Source organism: Mobula birostris, chromosome 6 (genome assembly GCF_030028105.1).
Source record: "Mobula birostris isolate sMobBir1 chromosome 6, sMobBir1.hap1, whole genome shotgun sequence".
Classification (NCBI taxonomy): domain Eukaryota; kingdom Metazoa; phylum Chordata; class Chondrichthyes; order Myliobatiformes; family Myliobatidae; genus Mobula; species Mobula birostris.
In genome coordinates this window covers 172165583-172189744 of record NC_092375.1, presented here as the reverse complement: position 1 = coordinate 172189744, position 24162 = coordinate 172165583, and the positions used below count along the sequence as shown (strand labels likewise).

The 24162-nt window shown below is 40.2% G+C and overlaps 1 protein-coding gene across 10 annotated transcripts in view; it reads right to left on the bottom strand.

Moving 5' to 3' along the window:
* Positions 1 to 24162, bottom strand: part of myo3b (myosin IIIB) — a 484195-nt gene that overhangs the window by 9330 nt on the left and 450703 nt on the right. Inside the window, exon 37 of one of the 10 annotated variants that reach the window (XR_011886449.1) lies at positions 8408 to 8841. The exons of the other annotated variants lie outside the window; for them this stretch is intronic. The gene's annotated coding sequence lies outside the window, so the exon portion shown is untranslated. The remainder of the gene's footprint in view (positions 1 to 8407; positions 8842 to 24162) is intronic. 10 annotated transcript variants of the gene reach the window in all.

Sequence of the window (24162 nt, the reverse complement as noted above, 5' to 3'; positions counted from 1 at the left end):
ATACTTTTACATACTTTCTCAGAAACATTGGAGTGAGTTAAATGCTAATAAGCCTTTGTAAATGCAATGTCATTGTTTAAAATTTATTCCAGGGCATCTGGCAACTGTAATGGGGCATTAACTTCACAAATGCCCAAACATAGGCTTGGATCAGTTAGCATAAAACAATGGTGAGCACCAAAGCAGAGGCATTGAACACTCTTCTTGACAATCATCATCAACATTTTAGCTGAGTTGGAGGTTTAACATGGAACACAGAACAGCACAGCATAGGACAAGCCCTTCAGTCCATGAAGTTGTGCTGACCTTTTATCCTATTCTGAGAATCAATCTAACACTTTCCACCAGCATAGCACTCCATTTTTATTTCATCCATGTGCCTATCTGAATCTTTTAAATGTCTCCAATATAGCTGCCTCTATCACCACCCCTAGCAGCACAATCCACACACCCAGCACTCCCTCTGTAAAAAAAACCCTGCCTCTGATATTCCCTTACACTTTCCTCCAAGCACCTTAAGATTATGCCCCCTTGCATTGGTCATTTCTTCCTTGCAGAAAAGGTGCCAGCTGTCCATTATTTATGCCTCTATCAACTTATACACCTCTATCAAATTACCTCTTTTCCTCCACTACTTCAAAGTGAAAAGCCGTAGCTCGCTCGACTGTTACTCATAAGACATGCATGCTCTCTAATCCAGGTATCATCCTGGCTAATCTCCTCTGCATCCTCTCCCAGTGTAGAGTGCCCTCCTACTTCAAATTATCCACCATTGTCCCTGTACCAAAAAAGACCAAGGTAACATGCCAGAACAACTGGCGTCCTGTCACACTTCACCTCAATAATAAGCAAATGCTTTGAGAGGCTGGTCAAGGATTATATCTGCAGCTTGCTACTACCCAAACTGGACCCCCTACAATTCGCCTACCGACACAACTGATCGACAGGTGATGCAATAGCCACAACTATAAATACTGTCCTTACACATCTGGAGAAGAAGGATGCTTATGTAAGAATGCTGTTCTTGGACTACAGTTCAGCATTCAACACCATAGTTCCATTCAGGCTCGACAAGAAGCTCAGAGACTTCGGCCTTGACCTTGCCTTGTGCAGCTGGATCCTGGACTTCCGGTCAGATCACCAGCAGGTTGTAAGAGTGGGCTCCCTCACCTCCAACCCTCTGACTCTCAATACAGGAGCCCCTCATGGCTGCGTACTCAGTTCCCTCCTTTACACCCTGTATACCCATGACTGTATCGCCACCCACAGCTCCAATCTACTAATTAAATTTGCCGATGACACTACATTGATTAGCTTTCTCAAACAATGTGGCCTACAGGGAAGAAGTCATCTCTCTGACACAGTGGTGTCAAGAAAACAACCTCTCCTTCAATGTCGCAAAAACAAAGGAGCTGGTTGTGGATTACAGGAGGAATGGAGACGGGCTAACCCCTATTGACATCAATGGATCTGGTGTTAAGAGGGTAAACAGCTTCAAGTTCCTCGGCATCCACATCACCGAGGACCTCACGTGATCTGTACACACCAGCTGTGTGGTGAAAAAGGCACAACAGCGCCTCTTCCACCTAAGACAGTTGAAGAAGTTTGGAATGGGCCCCCAAATCCTAAGAACTTTCTACAGGGGCACAATTGAGAGCATCCTGACTGGCTGCATCACGGCCTGGTATGGGAACTGTACCTCCCTTACTTGCAGGATGCTGCAGGGAGTGGTGCGAACAGCCCGGCGCATCTGTAGTTGTGAACTTCCCATGATTCAGGACATTTACAAGGACAGGTGTGTAAAAAGGGCCCATAGGATCATTGGGGACCCAAACCATCCCAACCACAATCTATTCCAGCTGCTACCATCCGGGAAGTGGTACCGCAGCATAAAAGCCAGGACCAATGGGGTCCAGGATGGCTTCTTCCACCAGGCCATCAGACTGATGAACTCACGCTGATTTGAGTGTACTCTATATTACATTGACTGTTCTATTTATTATAAATTACTATGATTGCACATTCCACATTTAGATGGAAACGTAACATAAAGATTTTTACTCCTCATGTATGTGAAGGGTGTAAGGAATAAAGTCAATTCAATTCTAAAATTTCCACATTTTTCTATAATGAGGCACCCAGAACTGAACATAATACTCTAATTGTGGTCTAAGAAGAGTTTTATACAGCTGCAACATTCTTAGAGGTGCTGTAATCTGGTTTGATAACATGGGCCTAACTAATTTTGCCTAGCCTGAAAGATCACTAATAATTGTAGCAGTAGGGAAGGAGAGGGGTAATTGGGAAATGTTTACATAAGAGATACCCAACCGTAATTCCAAGCAAATTCACTTCCAAACTTCTAGACTTGGGATTCAACACATCCCTTTGCCACTGGATCCTTGACTTCTTCACCAAGAAATTGTGATCAGTAAGACTAGGTAGCAACATTCTGCCAGGATTATCCTCAGTACTGGCACCCACAAGACTGCATACTCAGCCCCTTATTCTGCTCACTATACACTCACAAATGCAAGGTCAGATGCTGCAGTAACACCATCTATAAGTTTGCAGACGTCGCCACCACGGAGGGCCGAGTCTCAATGTCAACAAAACAAAAGAGCTAGTCATTGACCTCAGGAAAGGAGTGGCCCTGTTTATTTCAATGATTCTGAGGCTAAGAGGATTGAAAGCTTCAAATTCCAGCAGTAAACATCCCTGATACACAGTCGTGGTCCAACCATGTGGACACCATGGCCAAGAAAGCGCACCGGCACCTCTACTTCTTCAGAAGGCTATAAAAATTCAAATTGTCCTCACAGAACAAAATGGTGCACACAAAGCATTCTATTCAGATGGCATTGAAAACGCTCTGTCCATGACCACAAGAAAGTGTAGAGAATTAAGGACACAGCTCAACAAATCAGCCTCTCCTCCATCGAACACACACAAAATGTTGGAGGAACTCAGCAGGCCCTCTCTATGGGAAAGAGTACAGTCAATGTTTCAGGCCGAGACCCTTTGGCAGGCTCTTGTCTGTGGTTGGCTCTCTTCCATGGACTCTTCCTACACTTTGCACTGCGTCGGTAAAACAGCCATCATAATCCAACACCCCACCCACCCTGGACATTCTAGCTTTTCATCCTTCCCATCAGATATAAAAACCTGAAAGCATGTACCAACAGGATCAGGGACAGCTTCTGTCCCATTGTTATAAGACTGTTGAATGGTCTGCCTGTATGATAAAATGGACTGGACCTTAGAACCTACTCTGTTATGGCATTTACCTTATTGTCTGGATGCGCTGCACTTTCACTGTAACTCTTATTCTGCATTCAGTTACTGCTCTTTTCTTGTACTATCTCAATGTACTGATATAATGAAATTATCTGTATGGATGGAATGCAAAACAATTTTTTCCCACTGTACATGCGACAATAATAAACCAATTTACCAATTATTATCACAAACAAGAGAAAATCTGCAGATGCTAGAAATCCAAACAACTCACACAAAATGCTGGAGGAACTCAGCAGGCCAGGCAGCATCTATGGAAAAGCGTGCAGTTGACGTTTAGGGTCAAGACCCTTCAGCAGGACTGGTGCCAGGCCTGCTGAGTTCCTCCAGCATTTTGTGTGTATTACTAATTATTATCCTTTGGCATTGCTGTCCTTGAAATAGATCTTCATTATTCCTTCCTTCCAAAATAAAACCCATTCACCACTCTGCCCTTGCAACTAACCATTCCTTCTGCAAACTCCATGACTATAATTGTAGCTCCAAGATTCCCATTGACCTTTCGTAGATCTTCATGTTTGATCCCTTGAAATAGATTCCTTTCATCAAAAAAACTTTCTCTCAGAATGTTAATGAGCATCTCAGCAGTGCCTGAGCTGAAACAAAGGACATTGGATGTGTAACAAGTTCTCCTACTGATCTTGAAGAAAGTGGCCCAAAATCGGTGGTGTATTTTCCCTTCTCAGATGTTGTTTGCTATTGGACATCAATTTGGATCGGGGGTCCCAACTTGGGGTCTGGATCCTTTGATTAATGGTAGGTGTCCATGGCATAAAAAAAGTTTGGGAACCCCCGGTTTAGATAATCTCTCTTTCCAGCAATAGCAAAGTAAACTAACAGATTGTGTGACGGGTCAAAGTGAGAATTACCATCAAATGCAAACTAGAATATGTATAATTTTTAGCTAATGCATTAAATATTTTATAAAACATGAAATAAAGATAAGGTTATACTGTATAAATGAGAATAAAGTAAACTCTGAAACATTGTAAAAATAGGTGATAAAAATTAAATCCTATATTATTTATTAAAGGGAATTATGATCTACACACAACATAACATTAGATATTGGGAGTCGAAGAGAATGCTTGGGATTATTTATGAATAGCAGATTCAAAAATTCATAATTCTGTACACATAGAAATAGGCCCCTCAGCATAACTTACCCATGCTGACCAAAATACCTATTCACGCAAATCCAATTTGTGTGCATCTGGCCTATGCCCCTGTCCATTTATCTGTCCAAATGTCAGTTAAACATTGTAATTCTTCCTACCACTCTCATCTCCTCTGGCAGCTCATTCCATATATCCACCTCCCTCTGCAAAAAACTTTCATATCTTTCCACTCTCACCTTAAACCTTTGCTCTCTAGCTTTAAACTCCCATGCCTTGAGAAGAAGACTGCCACTATCTACCCAACTTATGTCCCTCATAAGCCTCTACAATATTGCCCCACAGTCTCCTTCGCTCCAGGAAAAAACTGTTGCAACTTCTCCAGTCCCTCCTCATAGCTCAAGCTCTCCATTTGTAACAACATCCTTGTGAATCTTCTCCGTACCCCCTCTGGCTTTATCACATCTCTTTAGCATGTCATCCAAAACAGCATGCAATATTCTAAATGCAGCCTAACCCAATGATTTGTACAACTGTAATATGAAATCCCAATACCTATACTTATCACTCAGCCAATGAAGATAAGCATACACCTTCTTCACCATTCTGACTGCCTGTATTGACTCTTTCATGAAACTGTGTACTTGTATCTCAAGACCTTGTTGTTAAATAACACTCCACCGGGCCCTGTCATTCACCGTGTATGCCCTAGCCTGGTTCTAACTTCTTAAAATGCATCATTTCACACTTCTTTGGGTTGATTTTCATTTGCCCATTTTCTGTGTTGATTTGCATCCTACTGTAACCATAGACAATCTTCTTCACTGTTCATTTTACCAGCAATTATAGTGTAATCGTGCTTCCTACATTTTCATCCAACTCATCAATGTAGATGACTAACAGTTTGCTCTCACAGCCTGGATCTCATATATTCTAAACTTCTGGACCAGCCTCCCATGCAACACCTTGTCAAAGGTCTTACTGAAGTCCATGCAGTCAATGTTCACCATTCTGCCTTCGACAATCCTCTTGACCAATTCCTTAAAAAACTCAAATTTGTCAGACATGATCTTCCATGAACAAAACCATGCCGACTATCCCTAATCAGTCCTTGTCTTGGCTTCCCCACCACTGATATTAGGCTGACTGGCATGCAGTTCACTGGTTTGTCGTTGAAGCCCTTCTTAAATAAAGACCCAATAGTATCCATCCTCCAGTCTTCTGCTACCTTACCTGTGGCTAACAAAGTTACCAAAATCTTGCCAGCGGCCCAGTAAGCTCTCCCCTTGCCTCCCACAATGTCCTAGGGTACACCTGATCAGGGCCCAAACACGTATTCATCTCTATGCACTCAAGATTGTACCCCTTTCATAATGCTGTTATGTTTCAGGAAATCGCTGTTCTTTTCCTTGAACTCATGAGCTTCCATGTCCTTTTCCATGGCGAACAAATATGAGAGGTATTCAGGTGTGACCTCAGCCATTTTCCATAGTTCCATACATGAATGAGCACACTGACCTTGTCTCTCCCTTACTACCCTTTTGCTCTTAACATACTTTGGAATTGTTCAGGATTCTCCTTTACCCTTACCTTACCTCATGAGCTCTTCCTGCTCTCCAAATTTCTTTTTTTAAGTGTACTTGTACATCCCTCACATTAAAGAGCACTACTTATCAAATGCCTTCTGCAAATGCATCCTTATCTTATGGATAGGTCTTTTATGCAGCACCTTATAAAATACCTTCTGGAAACCCAAGTACACAACACCTGCCTGTTCTCCTCTATCCACTGCACTCACTATACCCTCAAAGAACTCCAGCAGGTTTATCAAACAGGACTTGCATTTCATGAATCTATGCTGTGTCTGCTTGATGGAAACACTTCTCTGCATATGCTTTGATATTTTTTCCTAATGATAGCTTCAAGCATTGTTAAGATAACTGGCCTATAGTTACCTGCCTTTTGCCTATAACTTTGTTAAAATAGTGACGTGACATTTGCTGTCTTCCAGTCCACCAGGACCTGCCCACAATCCAGAGAATTTTGGTAAATTACGAAAAATATATCGATGATAACTTCTGCTATTTCTTTTAGTACCCTGGGGTGCATCCCATCAGAACCAGGGGACTTGTCTACCTTTAGGTCCACTCATTTGCTCATCACTGCCTCTTCATTGACAGCGATTGTATCAAGACACAAAGGCATTGGCCATTTCCACATTACCTAATGTTAATTCCACTTACTTATTTTCTAAGGGATCTAGGTTCATTTTAGCCACCCTTTTCTGCTATATATAATTATGAAATCCTTTACTATCTGTTTTAATATATTGTGCTAGTTTACTCTCATAATTGAACTTCCCTTTCCTTGTTGCTTGCTTAGTGGTTCTTTGTTGCTTTTTAGGGTTTTCCCAATCTCCCAACATCCCACTACTCTTTCGTAACTTTGTATGTATGAACTTTTAGTTTGATGCCTTCCTTTATTTCCCTAGTTATCCAAGTCTGGCTCTCCCTACCCTTACTGCCCTTGCTTTTAAATGCAATATAATTTTTTTGAAGACTGTGAAAAATCTATTTGCAATTCTTACATTGTTTCTCAATTTTAGAGCTGTGTTCCCCGCCTATGCTAGCTGGCTCCTATCTCATCCCATTGTAGTCTCTCTGGTTTAGGCATAATACATGGTTTTTACTGAACTGTTGTACCATTAATTTGTTTGAGAAATTTAATCATACTGTGATTACTTGGGCATGTGGCCAAGTGGTTAAGGCATTGGACTAGCGACCTGAAGGTTGTAAGTTCGAGCCCCAGCCAAGGCAACGTGTTGTGTCCTTGAGCAAGGCACTTAATCACACATTGCTCTGCGACGACACCAGTGCCAAGCCCTATGGGTCCTAATGCCCTTCCCTTGGACAACATTGGTGTCATGGAGAGAGGAGACTTGCAGCATGGGCAACTGCTGGTCTTCCATACAACCCTGGCCAGGCCTGCGCCCTGGAGAGTGAAGGCTTTCCAGGTGCAGATCCATGGTCTTGCAAGACTAACGGATGCCTTAAAAAGATTACTTTTTCCAAGAGGATCTCCAACTAAAAAATGTCAAGTTCACCCCATCTTCTTGCACAGGACTAGATCTTAGATAGTATTTCCCTTCCAAGTTTACTAAGATGTTGTTCAAGAAAGCTAACACTGATGCATTCCATGAAGTCCTCCTCAAGACTGCCTTGTCAAACCTAATTTGCTCAATTTATGTACATATTAAAGTCCCCCATGACAATTGTTATTCCATTCTTAAATGCTTCTGATATCTCATGGCTTATTGCCCGTGTCACTGTAATGTTATTATTCAGTGGCCTCTAAACAACTCCCACCAGTGTTTTTTTTCTCTTTACTATTTCTAATTTCTAGCCAGATGGACTCAACATTCCTTAGATCCCCTTAAATCTTCTATCAGCTCAGCTCTCACTATTGCCCTGATACTATGTTCCTCTATTCCTTTTATCTTCATGCACTTATCAAAGTTTTTCACAAAGTATTTTTGCTGTTCTTCAGCATTCTATTTGGTGGAGGCTTTAATATTCTTTCTATTGCAGAATGTAAGTTGAAAGAAACTCATTGAAGACTCTCCTTGAGATACATTCTGAAACAGTGGTGCATAGCATGCAACCCATGGAATGTTTTAGGCCAACCTGCCCAAACTCATTGCTCCTTACCAGGCTCAAGTGAAGGAAGTTCCTGGAGTGTACTCCTATTCAGCAGAGCACAGCACATTTACAACTGTAATTGGGAAATTCTGTGCCTGAGCAATGCTTTGGGCATTCTGGTTAAATCAAATATCCAGGACGTGAAAACTGTCAAAGAGCTTGAATTGTTAGTGAATGTATCTGACATTCACTTATAAATACTTCATAATATTTAAGTTAATTAAAAAATCAAATATACTCGTTGGCTTCCCTCTTTCTCACAATTGTTCCTGTTCAATGAGTTGAATGGAGTCTAACCTTGCCCAAGTTCATCCACAGATTTCCCAACTGGGAACATGCCGCAAGCTGATGAGCCACCAGAGAAGGAGTGTAACATCAGAGGAAAAAAAGTACTTTTCAGAAGTTCAAAATTTCCATGTTCATTTAAGTGGCATCAGATGTGATTCACTTTGCCAACTAGAAACAAATGTATACTACTGCTGTAGATATCCAATGACCTCTGAGCAGTCCAGGTAAGAGATTCTTTGAAAAATAAAATCAGTTTACATTCTCTACAATAAGTACTTCCATTTCTCTGCGTCCCCAGTTTTGCATGCCTTTTAGTTGCTAAGAGATGTACAGCATTGAAGCAAGTTGCTCCAAATTTTCCTTTCTATTCATGTGATCAAAAGTTTTGTTATAATTCCAGAGATTCTGCTCATCCGCCAACAGAAGATGGACTATCATAGGTGCTAAATAAGAAAAGAGAACAATGTAATTAAGTTATGGGCAAGCATAATGCATCACTTCGTTCAAAGCTATTATAATATGGTCTCGAAAATCATAAAATATTGGAAGATAGAAGGGAAAGGCTCAATCCCAGTTCTATACGACCATAAGACATAGAAGCAGAATTAGGCTATTCGGCCCATCGAGTCTGCTCCACCATTCCATCAAGGATGACCTATTATCCCTCTCAACCCCATTTTCCTGCCTTCTCCCTGTAAACTTTGGTGCCCTGACTAATCAAGAACCGATCAATCTCCATTTTAAGTATATTCAATGACTTGGCCTTCACAGACGCTTGTGGCAATGAATTCCATTGGTTCACTATCCTCTGGCTAAAGAAATTCCTCCCCATCTCTGTTCTAAATGGACGTTCTTCTAGACCAGAGATTCCCAACCTGGTGTCCATGGACCCCTTGCTTAATGGTATTGGTCAATGGCATAAAGAAGTTTCATCTGAGGCTGTGCCCTCTGGTCCTAGACCCACCCATTACAGGAAACATCCTCCCCACATCCACTCTATTCAGAATTCAGAATTCAGAATCAGGTTTATTATCACTGGCATGTGACATGAATTTTGTTAACTTAGCAGCAGCAGTTCAATGCAATACATAGTATAGAAGAAGAAAAAAATATAAATCTTATTCAGTATACTTTATACAGTATATGTATATTGAATAGATTAAAAATCATGCAAAAAAACAGGAATACTATATATTAAAAAAATGAGATGGTGTCCAAGGGTTCAATGTGCACTTAGTAATCAGATGGCAGAGGGGAAGAAGCTGTTCCTGAATCACTGAGTGTGTGCCTTCAGGTTTCTAAACCTCCTACCTGATAGTAAAAGTGAGAAAAGGGCATGCCCTGGGTGCTGGAGGTCCTTAATAATGGATGCTGCCTTTCTGAGACACCACTCCTTGACGATGTCCTTGATACTTTGTAGGTGAGTACCCAGGATGGAGCTGACTTTTCAATATTCAATACAATTCAAAGAGAATCCACCCCCCCCAAATCATTCTTCTAAATTCCAGTGAGAAGAGGCCCAGAGCCATCAAATGTTTTCAAATAGTAACCCAGAATTCCCAGAACCATTCCCGTGAACCTCCCCTGGACCCTCTCCAATGCCAACACATCTTTTCTCAGATAAGGAGTCCAAAGCTGCTCACAATACTCTGAGTGGTCTGGCCAATGCCTTATAAAGCCTTAGCATTACATCCTTGATCTTATATTCTAATCCTTACAAAATGAAGGTTAACATTGTATTGCCTTCCTTACCACTGACTCAACCTGCCAGTTAACCTTTAGGCAATCCTGCACAAGGACTAAGAATCCCACAAGTCCCTGGCAAGCACAACCTCAATCTCAGTAATAGGCCAGGGATAGTCTTCGCATATTATGCTGTCTCGTTTATTTGAAATACCCTGCCAGTTATTTTCTTCTACTGATTCATTTCAGGGTAGTAATAATCTACAGTTTGTAGTATCTGCCATAATTTCTGGGTTGTCCATCATCTGTTCCTCCATTCTCCAAACTGGAAATGGTGCTCCCTAGAACAAGGTTTTGCACTGAAATGATATAGCCTGATTTTTATGCAACAGTTATACTGAGGAGCATAAATGGAAGAATTGAATTCTAAAACAACTTATGTTTAATATTTGACATAATCAAGGTGGCGAAAGTTCTTTTTTCTAATAATATTTCAGGATCTCAACCATAAACAAAATTTTGCAAGACTGTGAAAATCAATGACTACTGATTTTACATCATTTGTGGGCAAGATATTATTTTACATTCAAAATTACTTAAATTTGTATTTATAACTCAAGAAGTATTCTGATTTCTTGCCAGAATCACTTTCTGCTATGACTTCAATGTAGCTAGTTCAAAATCAGAAGTGATTGACTATCAATCAATTCAGACATTCAATACGACCTTGGGTGACCCTGTAATCCAAAGGGAAAGTGGGAACATTTGGAAATTAATTGTTTGAGGGTGTAGAACATATCACCAAAGCAGTCTGGAATTAAAACTATGTTTGAAACTAATGGTAAATAAGCTTTTGTTACAGTATTCGTTGATTTAAATTTTGCTGGATATTTTTTACATTTGAAACTTGTGAATTTTATTTTAAATTATACTGCTTTTATTTCCAAAACTTTTACAACCGGGACACCTGTTAGAGATCAGCATATGCCACATGTTACAGCTGTTTGTGATTTGATTGTACCTATAATCCATGTTCCAGTATGAAATAGATCTTGTACTAAATCAGATGAAGAGTCTTGCGTCTGTTCGGGGTTCCAGTTCAACTAGCCTTTAAATAGCTCTGCTACTAATTGTGGGTATGCAACATAAAAAAAACATTAACAATGTCATAATCTGATATCTGAAATGAAATGCAATAGATTCTAGTTAAGTGGGACACATTGGGACCAGTACATTTTGGACCAATTAAGCAGCTACCCCAATTAGCCAAAGTTTCATAGAAACAGGTACAAAGGTATAAAAATGGTTCAGAATTGTCTTATTGCTTCTCACCAACTATCAGCAACAAAAATCACAGCTTTTTGAACATAAACATATGTAAATGATGCTATTTAAAAACTGTAATGGCGTGACTGACACTAGTTAGTCTGAGCACCCTTCTGTGGCCATTAGGCGATTTGGCAACAGTCTCCTACCCTAATTATGTGGCATAATGTCCCAAATAAACGAAGGGAATCCCAGCAATTTTCTCGATTAGTTGTCCCAAATAACAGGCTGCCCCAATTAACCGATTGCCCAATTCACCAGGATCCACTGTAATGTTAACTAGATGGTCATTTCAAAATAGTTTCAGATTGAATTGGTTGGTGTATAATTCCGTGTTGGTTTACTGTTGCAACTGAATATTTTCCAGGCAGTGCGTGGCGAATTTATTTCCAAAATAGTCAGCATTATGAAAGAATCCATCACTTCCTAAAGTCAAAAACAAGTTGTATTGTCAACAGAAATAAGCACGTGTCCAAGCATGTAAACATAGGACTCTTTTGCAGCTGACCTTACTGTGACCTGCTGTGATGTCCAGGTAGTAATACAAAGCAATTCTGCTGGCCTTGCATTGTACTTCATAGATCCCGGTCTGGGACTATAACTACAGTCTTGCACTCGCTTTTCATAGAGTATCCAATACTTCAGGCTACTGTGTACTTGAATCATAAACTCAGTGTCTCATAGGAGAACAACATCTGTGAATTTCCACAGTAATCTGCCACAAACTAATACTTCTGGCGGCTACTCAGCAGAGCTTTGATGTCATGCCGCAACAGAAGATGCCATTGTTCACCCTCCAAACATGGGAGAGATCAAAACTTTGGCCTCTCTAATTTTGGAGCTATTTTCTGCAATATGATACCACAATTCCAGCTTTGAGGCTTACACAGCCTGCATGTTTAAGAGTTGGCCTAAGTCATAATGCTTATTGCCCTGAGGCCAGGCAGGGAGGGATAGGTCATTGCACCTCAACCAAAGTTCACAATGTGTGTGGTAGTTCAGTCCCTAAAAGCAGGATTACGCGTGTTTCCCCAAGAAATGTTATAAGTCAGTTTGCCACGTAATGTACAATAACGGAGAAGCAATATCTGATCAGTATCATCAATGCAATATGTCAAAATATTCCTGGATAAAATAATTGCTTTTTTAATGCCATTTCTGAAAAACAAATGTGAATCTCGAATTCCCATTAACCTTAACTTACACAAAATATTGGGAATTTCAACAAAAAATTGTTTTTTTTGTTGATACTGGAGTGTAAAATTAGTAAATATTAGTAAATAATGAACTTGATCATAATAATGTCAATGTGAACATTAGCAAAATTCAATTGTTTAAGAAGAATTTGATCTATTTTTTCAGTGCTAGATAAATAAATTATTAGCACCTTCTATTCATGTTTACCTAGCTACTTTTCAGCAGAGTTCATTAGTACATGGCTGTTTTGACTTCTGATCTCCTGTACAAACTTAGTAAATATGCTTATATATCTAGAAAAATCTTTCTTCTCATTTCTAGTTTTAGATGTTGTAAAACAGAATGATTTAAAATTGGAATTAAAAAGCAACAAGGATTTAAAAATCTGATTTTTTTTTAACTTTGTAGGAATGAGTTCATATGATATATAGCTTAACTTTGCGGTAAAGTTATTACAAAATGCTTCAGAACTAAGCACTAATTAGGGTCAAAAATTCTTAATCACATTAAGTTCGTTGAACATGCAAAAATCCAGACCCAGTCCTTGCTTGTGGTTGCAGAATGGGTCATATCTACCATTATATTATTTTCTCAAAGGTTAAATCATATTATATTTGTCCATTTTTACCTTCACAATCAATGTGATTGCCTGTTATTAAGAATCATGATTATAAATGCAATCGTTCTATTTAACAACCGGGTATTTCAATGGAAGATAGCCTTTCCAGATCCTCCTCCCATTCTTGTAAATTCTATCCTTAAAATTGTAAACCATTTGTACTGAAAGAACATAATGATGTTTAAGTCCTTACATGTTTACTCAGGCAAACTCAACTAATCTCAAGAAATTTTCAGAAGCTTTCTTCGAGAGGTTAAATAAAGGATTGAGTAGCCAAATCAAACACCTTGCAAAGAAGGAACTGGCTTAATTAGTTGAATATACTTTTCTTCTTTCATATTTTGTTGAAATATTACAATTAATCATGTTGATCATTATTACAGTAAAATATCCGTAAATTGTTTCATGCTTTATTCTAATAGACAAATACCTAGTATAGTATCAGGCAGGTCAGGAAAAAACTACATTCAAAGATGTGCAAGCATTCTTGACAATAAGATATCTCTGTTCTTCCGGATAACACAAGCAAGTTTGATTGATTTGAATCTAATCTTCTCATAATACTTTCATTTACAATTTCTCAACAATCTCATACTGCAATGAAAATATTTGTCTTTATCAAATGCTAGTGGAAAAATATACTACTAAAAGTGTAAATGGAAAAAATATACCAATCTAAGGTACTGAGCTGCTGACCATTATGCAGTAATGACTACCAGTTGATTACTGTATAATAGCAGCTCAGTACCTAAGAGGATTTGGAAAAAATCCCCTTACACTCTACACCTAAAACAAATAACTCTTGCTTAAAGAGTTTCTACACATCCTCAAATGAACATAATTATTGAAGACTTATATCTAACAACACTGATTAGTTTGAACTGAATACTTACCTCTTGGTTTTGATAAAGTGCAAAAGCTTGTAGAAACTTGATTTGCATTCCACATAATCTACTTTTGAAATTCCTTAATCATTTGTGTTAGCTTGGCTGCTGTTGGGTAATATCAATAAAGCCTGGTGGAAGATCATAACCATGATTTTACGTTTAAAACCCCTAATGATGTAGTCAATGAAGATTTGTAGTATTGTGCAAACTAAATAGTTATTCCAGATCTCTGTTGTCATTAATAAGAAGAGGGTACAAAGCATAGGCGTAAGAAATGGCTTACTTATAAATCACTCTATTGGTGAAAAATGAAGAAGGATTTACTCAGGAAGTAGAGGAGGAAGAATATAAGAAGCAGTAAAATATATTTGAAGAGATGAAAGGCAGGCTACATTAAATGCAGCTAGCCAGCTGTGGTCATTTTTGAACTTTCTGAAGAATAATGAGAATGCTGGAAATGCATCCTGTAGGTTTTGTGGGTCAGGAGACATTTGATCTCGAGTAAAATATCATATATTGGATGACCACAATTTAATGCCTATTAATACAAGTGTTTACAATTCAATTATATGTGTTAACATGGATTCAGTATTTTACAATGCAATTAGCGAAGTACAGTTTCTGAATTTCAATTGTGCAAATCACACTGTATGCATTTAATTTGCTCAGTAATCTCTTTAGTATACCCTTCCATAAGCTTAGTGAAGCAACAATTTTGATAGAAGATTGACTGACTGGCAGGAGGCAAAGAGTGGGAACAAAGGGGGCCTTTTCTGTTTGGCTGCCAGTGACTATTGGTGTTCCAAGGTGGTCAGTGTTGTGATTGGTTGTTTTCATGCTATATGTCAATGATTTGGATGATGGAATTAATATTTTTTTAGCCAGGTTTGCGGATGATACAAAAATTGGTGGAAGGGCAGGTAGTGTTGAGGAAGCAAGGAGTCTGCAGAAGGACCTGGATAGATTAGAAGAATGAGCAAAGAGGCAGATGGAATATAGTGTATGGAAGTGAATGGTCATGCACTTTAGTAGAAGGAATAAAGATTAGACTATTTTCTCAATGGGTTGAAAATTCAGAAATCAGGGACGCAAAGGGACTTGGGAGTCCCATGCAGGATCCCTTGAAGATTAAGCAAGTGGTAAGGAAGGCAAAGCATTAATTCTGAAAGGGCTAGAATATAAAAATAAGGGTGTAACGCTGAGGCTTTATAAGGTATTGGTCAGACCGCATTTGGAGTATTGTTAGCTGTTTTGGGCTCCATATCTCAGAAAAGATGTGCTGCCATTGGAGAGGGTCCAGAAGAGGTTCACAAGAATGATTCTGGATGATGAAAGGGTTAATGTCTGAGGAGCATTTGATGGCTGGGGGCCAGTACTTGCAGGAGCTTAGAAGAATGGGGGGGGGTGAGAAATCTCATTGAAAACTATAAAATATTGAAATGCCTAGATAGAGTAGATGTGGGGATGATGTTTCTTCTTGTGTGAAAGTCTAGGACAAGAGGGCACAGCCTCAGAAAAGAGGGATATCCCTTTAGAACAGGGATGAGGAAGAATTTCATCATTTGCATCATCAATGGGGATGGGAGAGGTTCTGGAGGATTGGAGGGTTGTAGATGTTGTTCTATTGTTCAAGAAAGGGAGCAGAGATAACCCAGGAAATTATAGATCAGTGAGTCTTACTTCGGTGGTTGGTAAGTTGATGGAAAAGATCCTGAGAGGCAGGATTTATGAACATTTGGAGAGGCATAATATGATTAGGAATAGTCAGTGTGGCCTAGTCAAAGACAGGTCGTACCTTACGAGCCTGATTGAATATTTTGAGGGTGTGACTAAACACATTGATGAAGGTAGAGCAGTACATGCAGTGTATATGGATTTCAGCAAGGCATTTGACAAGGTATCCATGCAAGGCTTATTGAGAAAGTAAGGAGGCATAGAATCCAAGGGGATCTTGCTTTGTGGATCCAGAACTGGCTTGCCCACAGAAGGCAAAGAGTGGTTGTAGATGGGTCAAATTCTGCATGGAGGTTGGAGACCGCTGGTGTGCCTCAGGGATCTGTTCTAGAACTCCTTCTCATCGTGATTTTTATAAATGACCTGGATGAAGAAGTGGAGGGATGGGTTAGTAAGTTCGCTGATGACACAAAGGTTGGAGGTGTTGTGGATGGTGTGGAGGGCTGTCAGAGGTTACAGTGGGACATCAATAGGATGCAAAACTGGGCTGAGAAGTGGCAGATGGAGTTCAACTCAGATAAGTCTGAGGTGGTTCATATTGGTAGGTCAAATATGTTGGCAGAATACAGTATAGTATTAATGGTAAGACTCTTGGCAGTGTGGAGGATCAGAGGGATCTTGGGGTCCGAGTCCACAGGACTCAAAGCTGCTGTGGTTAAGAAGGGATATGGTGCATTGGCCTTCATCAACCGTGGGATTGAGTTTAGAAGCCAAGAGGTAATGTTACAGCTATATAGGACCCTGGTCAGGTCCCACTTGGAGTACCGTGCTCAGTGCTGGTCACCTCACTACAGGAAGGATATGGAAGCCATAGAAAGGGTGCAGAGGAGATTTACAAGGATGTTGCCTGGATTGGGGAGCATGCCTTATGAGAATAGGTTGAGAGAACTTGGCATTTTCTCTTTGGAGTGGCGGAGCATGAGAGGTGACCTGACAGAGGTATATAAGATGATGAGAGGCATTGATCATGTGGATAGTCAGAGGCTTTTTCCCAGGGCTGAAATGGATAGCATGAGAAGGCACAGTTTTAAGGTGCTTGGAAGCAGGTACAGAGGAGATGTTAGGGGTAAGTTTTTTACGAGGAGAGTGGTGAGTGCGTGGAATGGGCTGCCGGCGACAGCGGTGGAGGCGGATACGTTTGGGTCTTTTAAGAGACTCATGGCTAGGTACATGGAGCTTAGAAAAATAGAGGGCTATGGGTAACCTTAGGTAATTTCTAAGTAAAGTACATGTTCGGCACAGCATTGTGGGCTGAAGGGCCTGTATTGTGCTGTAGTTTTCCTATGTTTCTTTAGTCAGAGGATGGTGAGTCTGTGGAATTCATTGCCACAGATGGCTGTGGAGGTCAAGTCATTGGGCATATTTCAAGCAGAGGTTAGGACATGCCATATGCCTTCTTAACTACCCTATCAATCTCTGCGGCCACTTTCAGGAGCTATGAACTTGGACCCCAAGATCTCTTGACTCATCAACACTGTTAAGGATCTTGCCCATAACCAGTGTACTGATTTTTTTCATTTGACCCACCAAGGTGCAACGCTTCACATTTGGCTGGGTTGACCTCCATCTGCCATTTTTCTGATTGTATGTGCAACAGTATATCCTATTGTATCCTTTATCAGTCTTCTTCTCAACTCACAGCACCACCAATCTTCATATCATCTGCAAATTTACTAACCCAACCATCTACATTTTCATCCAGTTCATTTATATATATATATCACAAACAGCAGAGGTCCCATTACAGATTCCTGCAGAACACCACTAATCATGAGCCTCCAGCTGGAATAAGTACCTTCGACCACTACCCTCTGTCTTTTATGGGCAAGCCATTTCTGAATCCAAACAGCCAATTCAGCATGGATCCAATGCATCTTAATCTTCTGGATGAGACTCTCATGAGTTACCTTGTCAAACACCTTACTAAGATCTATGTAAACATTATGCACAGCTCTACCTTTATCACTCACCCTCGTCACCGCATCAAAAATCTCAATCAAGTTACTAAGACACAACCTGCCCCGCAGAAAGCCATGCTGGCTCTCCCTAATTAGGGCATGGCTTTCCAAATGTTCATAAACCCTATCCATAAGAATTCTCTTCAGTCACTTCCCTGCCATTTGTGTGAGACTCTTGAGTCTATAGTTTCCAGGATTATCTCTGGCTTTCTTCTTGAATAATGGAACAGGAGAATCAATAATAAATACAGAGAAATTGCTTTAGTATTTCTAAATGTCTACAATTTTCTTGTGTTTGGATGTTTGTGTTATATTCAAGTCTATTTTTGAGATTTAATTTAGTGTTAGTGTGACGATGTGAGCCAACGAGCCTATTCCTGTACTGAACTCTACTATGATCTATGTTCTATGAACATCAGGAGATATTATGATTCAGAAGGAAAGCGAACTTGGGGCTCAAGATCAATCATGATCTGCCCGAATGTCAGAGGAGACTAAAATGACCATTTGGCTTACGCCTGTTTGGTTCTATTCCCTGTGCTCGTACACTGCACATATTCAAAATGGAGGTCAGGCATGTGCAGTGATGATGAGCATCAATCATCATTAAACTTAAATCCCATGAAAGATTATACCCTTTCAAGGTCTGTGAGCTGTGCTGTCCTTCTATGAGAAATGATTCTCAATGTAACGGCATAACTAATAGAAAAAGGAGCTGGTCATCGGTCCCCTTATGTGAGTTTGCTCCATTCAATAAGATCATGCTGATCTTTTACCTTAGCACCACCTCCTCTTCATCTCATCTTCTCGATATTTATTGCTTATTTATTTATTATTACTTTTTTTTGTATTTGCACAGTATGTTATCTTTTGCACATTTGGTTGTTTATCCATCCTTTGGGGGCAGTCCTTCATTGATTCTATTGAGGTTCTTGGATTATGCCCACAAGAAGACAAATCTCAGGGTTGTGATTGGTGACATATATGTACTTTGATAATAAATTTATTTTGATCTTTCAACTTCACTGCACTATCCACATTTCTTTCAATTCCATTAATATCAAAAAATCTATCAATGTTTCTCTTGAATATATTTAATAACTGAGGCTCCACAGTGGAGAATTCCAAAGTTTTATTGCAGTTTGGTGAAAAAAGTTCTTTTCAACTTAGTCCTTCGTAGCCAATCCCTTATTCTAACGATGTGGCATCTATTTCTAGATGCCCAGTCAAAGGAAACATCATTCCGATGAAAAAATTGATCTTGAGATAGAAGAGAGAGTAGAGAATGACAGGAATGTACTCTGATTGGCAGGAAGTAATTAAACCACATTCTCTAGAAATGTGAATTGGAACATCAGCTTTTCAATACATTTTGAAATGACTGATGAAGAGTTTTACAACTTCAATTTTATAGAGCCCCAATGAAACAGCACATTGTGTACAGCTTGTTTCTGGTCTCACTACGAAAGGAAGGTCCATTAGAGCATAAGACATAGGAGCAGAATTAGGCCATTCAACCCATCAAGTCTATTCCTCCATTTCATCATGGCTGATCCCAGATCCCATTCAACCCCATACACCTGCCCTTTCGCCATATGCCTTGATGCCCCGACCAATCAAGAAACTATCAACTTCCACTTTGAATATACCCACGGACTCGGCCTCCACCACTGTCTGCGGCAAAGAATTCCACAGATTCACCACTCTTTGACTAAATAAAGCTCCTCCTTACTTCTGTTCTAAAAAGCCACCCTCAATTTTGAGGCTGTTCCCTCTAGTTCTGGATACCCCTACTAGAGGAAACATTCCTCTCCACATCCACCTTATCTAGTCATTTCAACATTAGATAGGTTTCAATGACAGTCCCTGCATGCTTCTAAATTCCAGTGAGTACAGGCCCAAAGCTGCCAAACACTCCTCATATGTTAACCCCTTCATTCCTGGAATCATCCTCGTGAACCTCCTCTGGACTCTCTCCAATGACAATACATCCTTTCTGAGATAAGGAGCCCAAAACTGTTGACAACACTCTAACTGACTAGTGTCTTATAAAGCTTCAGCATTATCTCCTTGTTTTTATATTCTATTCCCCTTGTAATAAATGACAACATTACATTTGCCTTGTTTACCATAGACTCAACCTGTGAGTTAACCTTCTGGGAGTCTTGCACGAGGCCCTTTGCACCTCTGATGTTTGAACTTTCTCCCCATTTAGATAATAGTCTGCACTGTTGTTCCTTTTACCAAAATGCATTATCATACATTTCCCAGCACTGTATTCCATCTGCCATGTTTTTGCCCATTCTTCCAATTTGTTTGTCCAGCTGAAACCGCATTGCTTCCACAGGACTACCTACCCCTCCACCTATCTTTGTATCATCCGCAAACTTTGCCACAAAGCTTTTAATTCCACTATCTAAATCACTGACAAGCAATGTCAAAAGTAGCGGCCCAATACAGTACTGATCCCTGAGAAATATCACTAGTCACTGGCAGCCAACCAGAAAAGGTCCCCCTTTACTCCCACTCGCTGCCTTATGTCTGTCAGACATTCCTCTATCCATGTCAGTATATGCCTTCTGAAAATCCAAGCAAATGACATCTCTGCCTCTCCTTTGTCCACCCTGTTTGTTACTTCCTCAAAGAATTCTAACAGATTTGTCCGGCAAGACTTCCCTTCATAGAAACCATGCTGACTTTATCTTTTACCATTAGTCTCTAAGTACCCTGAAACCTTGTCCTTAATAATGGACTTCAACACTTCCCCAACCACTGAGGTTAGCCTAACTGGCCTATAAATTCCATTTTTTACCTTCTTCCCTTCTTAAAGAATGGAGTGGCATTTGCAATTTCCCAGTCCTCTGGAACCATGCCAGAATCAAGTGATTCTTGAAAGCTCATGACCAATGCATCCATTTTCAGCAACCTCTTTCAAGACTCTGAGATGTCATCCATCTGGTCCAGGTGGACAGAACAAAGCAGATAGATAGAAAGACAGAGAGACACACACACTGAAGAAAAGAGAGAACGAGTCAGAGAGAGAGGAGAAAGAGAGAGAATGAAGCACAGCGAGAATGTGGCAGAAAGGGGGGGAGAGAGAGAGAGAGAGAGACTGAGGCACAGAGAAACAGAGAGGGAGAGAGAGAGACTGATGCAGAGATAGGGAAAGAACTAGGCAGAGAAAGAGAGAGAAAGAATGATGCAGAGAGGTGGGGGAGAAAGAGGGAACAATGCAGAGGGACATACAGAGACTGAGGCAGAGAGAGAGAGAATGAGGTGGAGTGAGGGAGAGAAAGAAAATGAGGCAGAGGGAGAGAGAGAATGAGGCAGAGAGAGAGACAAGGGGGAGAGTATGGCAGAGAGGGAAAAAGAGAGAGAGAAAGAGAGAACAAGGCACAGCAAGAGAGAGAAAGAATGAGGCAGAGAGAGGGGAGAGAATGAGGATGAGAGAGAGAGAGGAGGGAGAGGAACAAAGAGGGAGAGAGAGACCAATGCAGAGAGAGGGAGTGCACTAGACAGAGAAAGAGAGAGAAGGAATGAGGGGGGGAGAGAGAGTGACAGAGATAACAAGGCAGAGAGAGAGCGAGCGAGAGAGAGAGAACTACGCAGAGAAAGAGGGAGAGACAGAGACGGAGGACCATGCCAATATCAAGTGATTCTTGAACTATCATGACCAATGCATCTGTTATCACTTCAGCAACCTCAGGACTCTGGGATGTAGTGGACAGAATGAAGCAGAGAAAGTGAGGGAGAGAGAGACAGACTGAGGAGGTGAGAGAGAGAGAGACAGACAGACAGAGAGAAAGACTAAGACAGAGAGAGAGTGAGAGAGAGACACCGATACAGAGGAATAGAGAAAATGAGGTAGAGAGAGAGAGAGAGAAAGACCAAGGCAGAGAGAGGTGAGACAGAAAGATCGAGGCAGAGAGAGAGAGTGAGTGAGGCAGAGGAAGAGAGAATGAAGTAGAGAGAGAGAGAGAGAGAGAGAAAATGAGAAAGAGAGGAAAAGAGGGAGAGAGAGAGAAAATGAGGATGAAAGAGGAGGGAGAGAGAACATGGCAGAGAGAGGGAAAGAGAGAGAGAGAGAAAGAACAAGGGAGAGAGAGAGAGAGGTCATACTTGTGATAGAGGAAATGCAAAGAAGGTTCACCAGATTGTTTTACTGGAATGGGGTGTTAGATTGATAGATTTTTAACTATTAAAGATTTAGTGCAGGAAGATGTCACTGTGAATTTGTCCACCTCATTCCTACTGCTGATTTGGTGAGTCCAATCTAAACGATTAAAGATCCCAGTAATTTTTGTACTAGACTTGTTGGCTGGATCTCTAGTTTCTTTATTTATATAATGTCCTATACTATCATAAGTTTTCAGAACTGGCTTATATACTTCTTGCACCCTACCTCCTGTTGCTCTTAGTTTCACCCAAACGTTTTCCTTTATCCTATCAGAGATATCCCACCTCTATAAGTTAGTTATCCTGTAATATATAATTCCCAGGTCTTTTCATTTTATAACCGCATTTCTGTAATGCTTATTAAATTGTACCAATTAATGTTAATAAATGTGGGAGAATTCAGATAAATAATTTTCAATTTTATTTTTCTCTGCTCAGAATTGAAGTCCACCTTACTACCAGTCAATTTTCTTTTCTATATTTTTATCTCTAATTCTTCAAACAGGGAACAATCCTGTATTTGCATATTTATAATGTTGTTTTTTCAGCAACTACAATCTTTCTGGCAGTACAATAATAGATAGATTGCGCCCATTTTGGATTTCTACCACTGCAGTACCAAGATTTAATGGTTAAAGGCAGGACATGATATTTGTAATACACAGAATTCCATTACTACCCAACCAGGGTTAAGAGTATGGGTACCAACAGCATTTGCTATTAAGATGAATTCCTCACAAAGGAAGTTTCTGTTGTAGCAATGGCTTTGAATGGATGGATGAAGGCTCTCACGAGGAATTCTGCAGATGCTGGAAATTCAAGCAACACACATCTGCTGCGTTCAGCAGCAACTTTGATGTGTGTTGGATGAAGGCTGTGCCCCTTGGAAACTAAATGGCAGCTACACTTATAGTTATTTTTGAGGATTTCACTGATGTTACTGCAAGACTGGTAATATAGTTTTGGGTCCAGATATTTTAAAGAACGTGCCTGGAAACATCAGACTGAGTTTTAACTAGACATACATACCACAACATTAGTGTTGGTAATGCTAATGTTGTATTGCAACCTAACATTCATGAAATATTAATGCAGAAACTACCCGTTTCAGTCATATTTTTAGCATGATGTTACTCCATGATGCTCCTCGAAGCAATGAAGCAGTATTATGAAAAATGGTCTCCAAACCCAAATCCATCAAAAATTCAAGTGTGTGCATTCCACTTGAGGAATCGAGAAGCAGCTCAGAAACTCAAGATCTTCTGGTGTGGGAAGGAGCTCGTATACCATCCAACTCCAATTTACCTGGGCATGACATTGGATAGGACGCTCTCATTTGCCACCCACATCCAAAAACTCAGAGGGAAGGTTGGCTCTCGCAATTCTCTCTTGAAAAAATTAGCAGGCAAGAAATGGGGACCTAATGCTCACACACTTAGATCAACTGCCCTAGCACTCTGCTATGCACCTGCAGAATACTGTGCACCTGTGTGGGGCAGATCAGTCCATGCAAAGAAAATCCATGCTTAACGAGCCTGCTGAATAATCACAGGCACACTGCGCCCCACACCCACTAACATCATTTACAGACTTGCAGGCATTGCTCCCCCAGAGATCCGAAGACACACTACAACAAAAATTGACAAAGGTAAACAGAACTTGGATCCACGACACCGCTCGACATCAACCAAACAGCACTAGAGTCGCTAGCTGTCTGGTGTGACAAGCTATGATGATGACTCCATGATAAGCAACAATGCACAAACGGAAGGGGTCAATGGGAAGAAGTGCATCACAAATTATGATCAGTGTAATTTTGACTTAGCTTACCCTACTAAAAATTTATTAACATTATTTATTGGCCTATCCTGTTTGATTTTACTCACCACAATTTTCAGTTAAGAGTATAATAAGATGAAATGTACCATAAATAGATAGCTGATTCAATCTTGTCAATATCCAGGGATAACGGTCAGGTCAACATTCCTCTGCATATAAATTGGTTCATTTAATAGTTAGGAAATAACTTTACCACATATCTTTTATTAAAGTGGTAAACTACTTATGAAATTCTCATTTTGTTTCTTAGAGTACAATTAACTTGACTCTCTGTAAACAATTTTCCCTTTGATCATCCATCAAAATCACCTTTAAAGTACTGACTCCACCTGTATTATCTACAAT